The following is a 7,542-nucleotide window of genomic DNA, read 5'->3' as shown; positions in this document are numbered from 1 at the left end:
AATTCCAAAAAAATTAATATAGAGATGTATGGAGAGATTATATAATATTAAAATTTATTACTAAGTAAATACTTTTGAAATAGAATTGAGTTGAGTCACAATAAGAACAGGTATCCAAACTTCCCTGGATAAATCAGACTGAAAAAAACCAGTTGATACTACCCACCAAAACAAACAAACAAACAAAAAAAGTTATTTCCCTTTTCCTTTCTGATTGGTTAAATTTTCTTCTCTACCATTTATTGTTAACTCTTTAGTCAAATTTTAGACATTGTCTCACTTGTCCAGACTCTTTTGAACTTTGTCATTTATAACTGAATTGTTGACATAATGATAGATGAATTTCGTTGTCTATTAAGGAACCATGTTTGCTGAAAATTAAGTTAGAGACAGGTGTGTGTGTGTGTGTGTGTGTGTGTGTGTGTGTGTGTGTGTGTGTGTGTGTGTATTTATATTCCCTTTGGATAAAAACTAGAATTTAAAACTTTGGAAAACAATACAGGCATCTATAACAAATATTTAGTATACTTAACTGCGTCAGCTACTAAAAATGAGAATTATAAACCATTACTGCAAATGAACAAATAATTTTTATTGAAGGAAGAAGGAAAGGAGGAACATCTAAGTTCAGAGAGAAAATAGAGTCTTAAAGTAGTCTCTTGATTCAAAGCTTTGAGATGTGAGATAGACAAAATTTTTAAATGTAAAAATCCATTATCGAAATTGTCTTCAGTAGTCTGTATTACAGAATCACTCAGAGTAGACCCTTAAAGTAAGTTTAGCTTACTTTTCTATGTGAAAAAAGAGTATTTATTCATCTCTTGACCCAGAAAGCAGTGAAAGCAAGACCTAAAAGCTCTGAAAATGATCTTTTAGCTAATTTTCTAGGTTCGTCTGGCAGTTCCTATTGTTTTGGCTGAAAAGTTCATTCCTCACTCTTTTCTTTTTGCTTCTCATACATATTTACATAAGTAAAATATTTGGGTACTTATAGCTTTACATTTTGAAGGCAGAAATTGAATATAGTGTTGAAAATGCTATTGAAAAAAATCCAAAGTGAATATTTTAATAATTCAATTCACCAAATACTTATAATTAAGCTTAGAATCCCCTTCTCAGGCCTTGACTGACCACTCAGAAGTATTCATTGGTCATAAAGAAAGTTGACCTTGTTTCAAAATAGCCTCATTTATGAAAATAAAAATTTCAAAGCCTAATATTTTCAGGGACCCTTGTATGAGATATAAAAAGCTGCTTTTGTTCAGTTGAATTGAACTTTAAATGCTGATAGCTGAAAACAAATATTTCAGATGTAAAGTATAAAGACAGGGAAAAACAACAACTAAACTCTGTGTTTAAGCATTAATACCTATTTCACCTTAGTAGCATTGGTGGGGGACTCCAGGTTCAGAATGTAGGTTATCCTGTCTTTTCTAGATGATTTCTTTGTTACTATACAGAGTTAAATTAGAAGTAGACAGTGTGGGGTAAGGCATATCCCTTATATCTTTTTTAGACTCCTTTTCTATACCTGCCTTTTTTTAAAGTGGAGTTTTTTTGCAAATCTTTCTATAACTATAAATATTGAGTTTACTGTGGAAAAAAAGAAAGCTTTTCCACTCAAGTGACTAAGCACTACCCATTACTAGGTAAAACTGAACTTTATCCATGAATCAGATAGAATTTAGGGATCCCAGTATAGATATTTCTTCATTATTACAAGATCTTGTTTTAGGACTAGGCTTATCTCCCACAATCCTTTTTTTTCCATTTGGAGATTTTAATAAATACTTAATAAATCATTCCAGTATACATATTAACAGCATAAAGCAAACACTCCACTTATCACCCACCCTATTTTCAAATCCATATTCTAAACCCATGTCTCTCTTCAAATTCTGCCCCCCCCCCACTCCCACATTCACACCCCTCATGTTTGTGTGGTGTTTTTTTGAAAGTCAGTTTTGTTCATGAGAAAATATTCTCTTGACTAGTAGAAACAAAAATGTTCTAGAGTGACTTTGTTTGGAGCCATTGCTATTTTAAAGTCCTGAAGAACATTACTTAAAATGTCTTGTTATTCTTGCCTAAGAAGCTGCATCAGCAGAATCCCATTCACAGCAGTATTTCATAGACTGAATTTAATTATAGGCAAGGGTGTTTACTTTTCTCAGGCCCTTTCATATTCCAAAGCATTTGCAATGACCTAAGCAAATACCCCAGTAGTCAGGGTTTTTAAGTAGGGAAAGAAAGAGCAAAAGAAACATTTTCTAGATTCTTTATCTGTGGTCACCTACAAAATGATATAGAGCTAAAAAGTGGTGCTGAATATTGTGGTTTGGTAGGGCGGGTGGTAGATAGGAATAAGATTTCTATGGGTTTTGTGGAAAATGTATCCTATCTGCATAGATACCTTTAGAAATGATCCATACTTATGTGGCTCTCTTCAACAATGAGATGGTTCAGACCAGCTCCAATGATCTTGTGATCAAAAGAGCCATTTACACCCAGAGAGAGGACTGTGGGAACTGATTGTGGTTCACAACATAGCATTCTCACTCTTTTTGTTATTGTTTGCTTGCATTTTATTTTCTTAATTTTCTTTTCTGGTTTTCTTGTATAAATATGTATGCATATATTGGATTTAACATATATTTCTATCATGTTTAACATATATATCGGACTATTTGCCATCTAGAAGAGGAGTGTAAGAGAAGGGGGGAAAAACTGAAACACGAGGTTTTGTAAGACCTAATGTTGGAGAAATATTCATGCATATGTTTTAAAAGATAAAAAGCTTCAATAAAAAAGAATAAAACAAAATAAAATAAAAGAGCCATACTTGAGAGGCAACATTTGCCAAGACAGCATGGTGAATTTTTCTAATTCTTCAGAAAGCAAAAGGGTTTAGAGATAAGCAAAAAAGTTGTCATTCATTTCCATTGCCTCAATTTTGTTAAATAAAAATATTTATAGAATGATTTCACACATTATATATATTTGTGTCTATTGATAACCATGCCTAAGATAGAGGAGAGAGGGGAAGGGAAGAAAAGAAAGTTATATGATGACTTATGTATTTAAAAGGAATAGTAAGTTATACATAATAGATTTGCAGTTTCACGTACAACAATCTTTTCTTTTTCCATGATGTTATGGAAAATGCTTGTTTTATTTCTTTAGTTTATAATAACATAAATAACAATTTTTAAAATAAGATAAAAATAAAAATAGAAGAAAACAAAGAAAAAAGTCAGGCTTTCCTTGAAACTTAAAATCTTAGCGACTTGCATAGAACAACCTGATTATAATATAACTAGGAAATATTTAACAAAATGAATAAAGATATAAGAAAACATAGATAATATCTTTATCTGGTTTTCTCAGTTAACTTGCAATCAGATGGATCCTTGTGTATTTTTTTGCCACAATTTTTGTTTGAGTTTATTACCATTGGCTTGGAATCATGAAAGGTTAAGAATCTTTACCTAAAATCACAAAGACAATATGTCAGAGGAGAGACTCCATGTCAAGTCTTGGCATCTAGGCTAGTTCTCCCTCTATTTACTATTCCATGCTGAATCTCCATAAAATAGGAACAACATAACATAAGTTAAATATGTTTATTATTTATATTCAGATGCTTAAGAAATATTTATTTATAAATAAAATTTAAAAAGAGATAATTTAAATTTTTTTATTTATATCATGGGCAATTGGATACTTCTCTTTGAAAGATTCTTACCTGTTTAATGTCTCAGTAGTGGGGCAGTAAATTGGCTTCTTATATATGAAAATCTTTGGTAACAGCACATGTTGCTCCAAGCACTTAAAAATATTTCACAATCTGTATTTTTTTCCTTCATGTGATCTTTGTAGTTAATATGTGTATTTATAATAGTCAAATGACTTAGTTACTCAAAGTTGTTAATTAAATTAAATTAAAACAATCTTGTTGTTACTGAATCCAATATTCTCTTGGTTCTGTTCATTTCAATCTTTATGATTTTGTGCAAGTCTAATCGTGATTTTAGTAAGGGGAAATTTGCTTGCCTAGAAGGTTGCTTACACAATAAAATCACAGGTCTTGTCCCTATCTCCTAGAAGCTAATTTAAACATATCTCCTATAATCTTTAAATATTTAAATAAATCATCTATAATTTTCAAGTCAAATCATTTATAAGCATTTATTATGGGAAAAGTCTGGGACAGTTGCATGGAGAAGAATAATTAAATCTATCTCCAATAATTTTATTTAAACAATTTATTTAAAACAACAATTGACACTTTGATATATGAAAAATAAGGTAAAATTTTACCCAAGTAAAATGATTATAAATACCATATTAATTTAGTTTGAATTAATAACAACTATTCTGGCACATAATAAATACTTCCAAGGATTATTTTAGATGTGTGAGAGCTCTTATTAAATACTTGATCACTGACTGATATATTTTGGCTAGTGATTCTTTCCACTTTCTACCATTTGATTCTCCTCCAAAAGCTCATATGACAGTTAAAAACCAGTTTGTTCTTTTACAAAACTACAAAAATGAATTGGATTTGGGGGAGCAGGGATGGAGACCTATTTCCATTTTTCCTTAGATTCCTGAAGGCTATATCTCCTACGTATGAAGATAGTCTGGCAGCAAGCAAATAGCTTACTTAAGCCTTAAAATTATATTCATCATAAAGAAACTGTTAACAAGTGATTCAATTACCCATTCTTTGTCAAATAAACCATAGTAAGTAGTTCTTCCCTGATCAACAAGTAACATTTAAGAATCTAAGTTAGATGGATGGATGGATGGATGGATAGATGAATGAATGAAGGGTTGACAGATAGAGAGATGGATGGATGGATAGATAGATAGATAGATAGATAGGTACTCATATTGTTTGTATATGATGGCAATTCCAAAAGGAGAAGCTGCCCTTGAAGGGCTTCTTGGGGATTGCAAGAAGTATTGATTATATTTGATCTAGTATCCTTTTATAAAAAAATGAACTTTGATTAGAGGAAAAGAGAGTTCTGTGGTCCTTCTAAGAACAATCAAGTCTTTTTTACCCATTTAAAAATCAACAATTTTTCATTATATTGATATATATTGAAAATAATAGTTTTCCAAATGACTTTTGGAAAAGGCTTTATATTAGAAACCTCTGAAGCACAACAAGCTTTGAAAATAGAATCCCTTAGGAAAGAAAACACCAGTCCTAGTTGTCTGTGATCCAAGTTTCAGAAAAGAAAAAACAAGAAAAAAGAAAAAAGGAAAAAAATTGTTTGGTCAACGACTTCTCTTTGTTAGTAAAAAGGAAAAGTAGAGAAAATATGCCATTTTTTCCCAAGCCATCATTCCCCAAACTGAAAGCAGAATTTTTTTCTTAGCAAAAATCATTTCAACAGTAAGCTCTGTACAATGAACAACCTAAATATTCATAGAAAATGAAAAGGAGAAGACTTTCTGAGGAGGAAGATTTCTGTACTATTTGGGACAGGAGATGAATTGGTTGTAAAGAATAGATGTTAGAGTAGATACTCACTTGGTTTGTAGTTAACCACAGAAATTCACATATTTTGCTACAAATCCAGAATCTCTCAGAATACTAGAAGACAGGTTGCTTTGAAGATTGCTTTGCCTCCTTAGGCTCACTAAAAAGATCTCATATGACTTTTTTAAAGACTGAAGTGTATAATCTCTGCTAGTTTATTGTGGAGGTCTAACGGGATGGGAAATTTACAGAAAAGACTGGTCAAATAGTTTTGTTACAGATGCATACTTAGAATTGCCTCTTTTTGACCCTTGAAAATCTTCTTAGGAACCATTTCTCAAACTTCTTCTGACACTTACCATTGTACATAGGACAAAAAAAATCCACTGGACTGTTGTATGCTAGGAACTCAAGTTAGGAAATGCAGAGATGTGCTGGTACTGAAATTGAATTAAAAATCTTATTGTGACTAATGGAACAGTCCCTGACCTCAAGGAGCTTATGTTCACTGAGCAGAGAAATATAACTTATATGTAATTTTTTAAATTATTCAATTGGATACTTTTGTATATGTATGCACATCAATATTTAAAATTTTTTTGATCTCCTAATTGTTTATTGTGCACCTTATCTCAAAATGTTATTAGCCAAGTTTTCAGTTGAAGTTTGCTGTGTGTAAGAAAGTCCTAGGGGGAAAAAAAAGCCATTGTCTTTTTCTGAAGGTTTGGTGGTCTGAGGCTTTTAATATATTCTGGGTCAATTTCTTTTCCCATTCTCTATAGGAATATTAAATCATTTCATTCATGTTCTCTTACTATCCCTTACATTCCTGAGTCTTACCACCAGTTGAGTGGTAATTGGAATAATGAATTGAAGGGTTTCATTTTTTTCCTCCCTTTTACCCTTGCCTTACTGTATTCTACCTCATATCCCTTCTGCCTACTGTTAGACTAAACAGAAGTATTTGAATATGTCTTCTCATTCTTCTCTTGTCCTTAAAATATTGGATAAAAATGCCCCTTCTAGGATATTCCTACCTTTCCTAATAAGCTCTGTGACTCAAATAGAATTATTCAGTAGCTCTTCTGAAGAAGCACCTCACACACTTGATTAAAAGCCCAAATATGCTTCAGTAGATTTTTTTCCCCTGCTTGAACAGCATCTGCCAATTTCCCTGGTTTTCTGCTAATTACTTTCAGTATTAGCCAGAATTCATTCAACAAGATGTGCTTGAATAAGACTGGGTACTGGCGAAGACAACATTGGGCATAAACTTAGAGGATACTGCTAAGAGCTTTTGCCTGAGTGATGTCTAATATTCAATCTGTGTTCTTTTTATTTAGGAAAAGAGTATATTTTATATTTAGAGCAGAGAAGTAAAAGTCAAAACTACTGAGTTCTCTTGTCTCTATGATTGATTCCATATTTATGGAATACAAAAACTACAGATTTGATACCATATTACTTGCTTTAAAAAACAACACAACAACAACAAACCTCAGTTTGCCCTTCTCTAAAGTGGGCCTGATTCTTGGAACCTTAATTCTTTTTATTGCTGTCAAAGAAAAAAGTGGCTTATATCTCAGTCTCCATTACTTAGTCTTTAGAGCCATCCCCAAACTGGATTATTCCTTTCAGCACTCTTGACCTTATTATGTTCTTAAGGTTTAGGCATTTCTAAGGAAATAGAGCAATAGGCATATAAACAGTGGATCTATCCATATGGAAATAAAAGATCTTATGACTTTTGAAATTTAGTCTGATAAAATATGTTGTACATAGAAAAAAATGAAAATATTAATATCCCACATGGACCAGTCACTAAGAGAATTTATCTTGGTTAGCAATAACTCCAAAATTGGAAACCTAGAAGTTATACTCTTTCAAGCGCCTGCCATTTTGGGTTGAGTGTTTTGGCACAGCTATGGATTTTGAGCAAAACACATTTGAAGAGACCTTTACTAAGCCTTTAAAACATATATTGGATTTAGATTGGATTGCTAAGCCTTTAAATATATATCAGATATTGTATGATTGTCTTATAA

The 7,542-nt window shown here is 31.8% G+C and overlaps 1 protein-coding gene across 4 annotated transcripts in view; it reads left to right on the top strand.

Moving 5' to 3' along the window:
* MAP3K20 (mitogen-activated protein kinase kinase kinase 20) overlaps positions 1-7,542 on the top strand; it is a 212,851-nt gene that overhangs the window by 115,839 nt on the left and 89,470 nt on the right. The gene's annotated exons all lie outside the window — the stretch shown is intronic.

Source organism: Sminthopsis crassicaudata, chromosome 3 (genome assembly GCF_048593235.1).
Source record: "Sminthopsis crassicaudata isolate SCR6 chromosome 3, ASM4859323v1, whole genome shotgun sequence".
Classification (NCBI taxonomy): Eukaryota; Metazoa; Chordata; class Mammalia; order Dasyuromorphia; family Dasyuridae; genus Sminthopsis; species Sminthopsis crassicaudata.
Note: the sequence above shows the minus strand (reverse complement) of the source record. Positions and strands in the feature narration are given on the sequence as shown.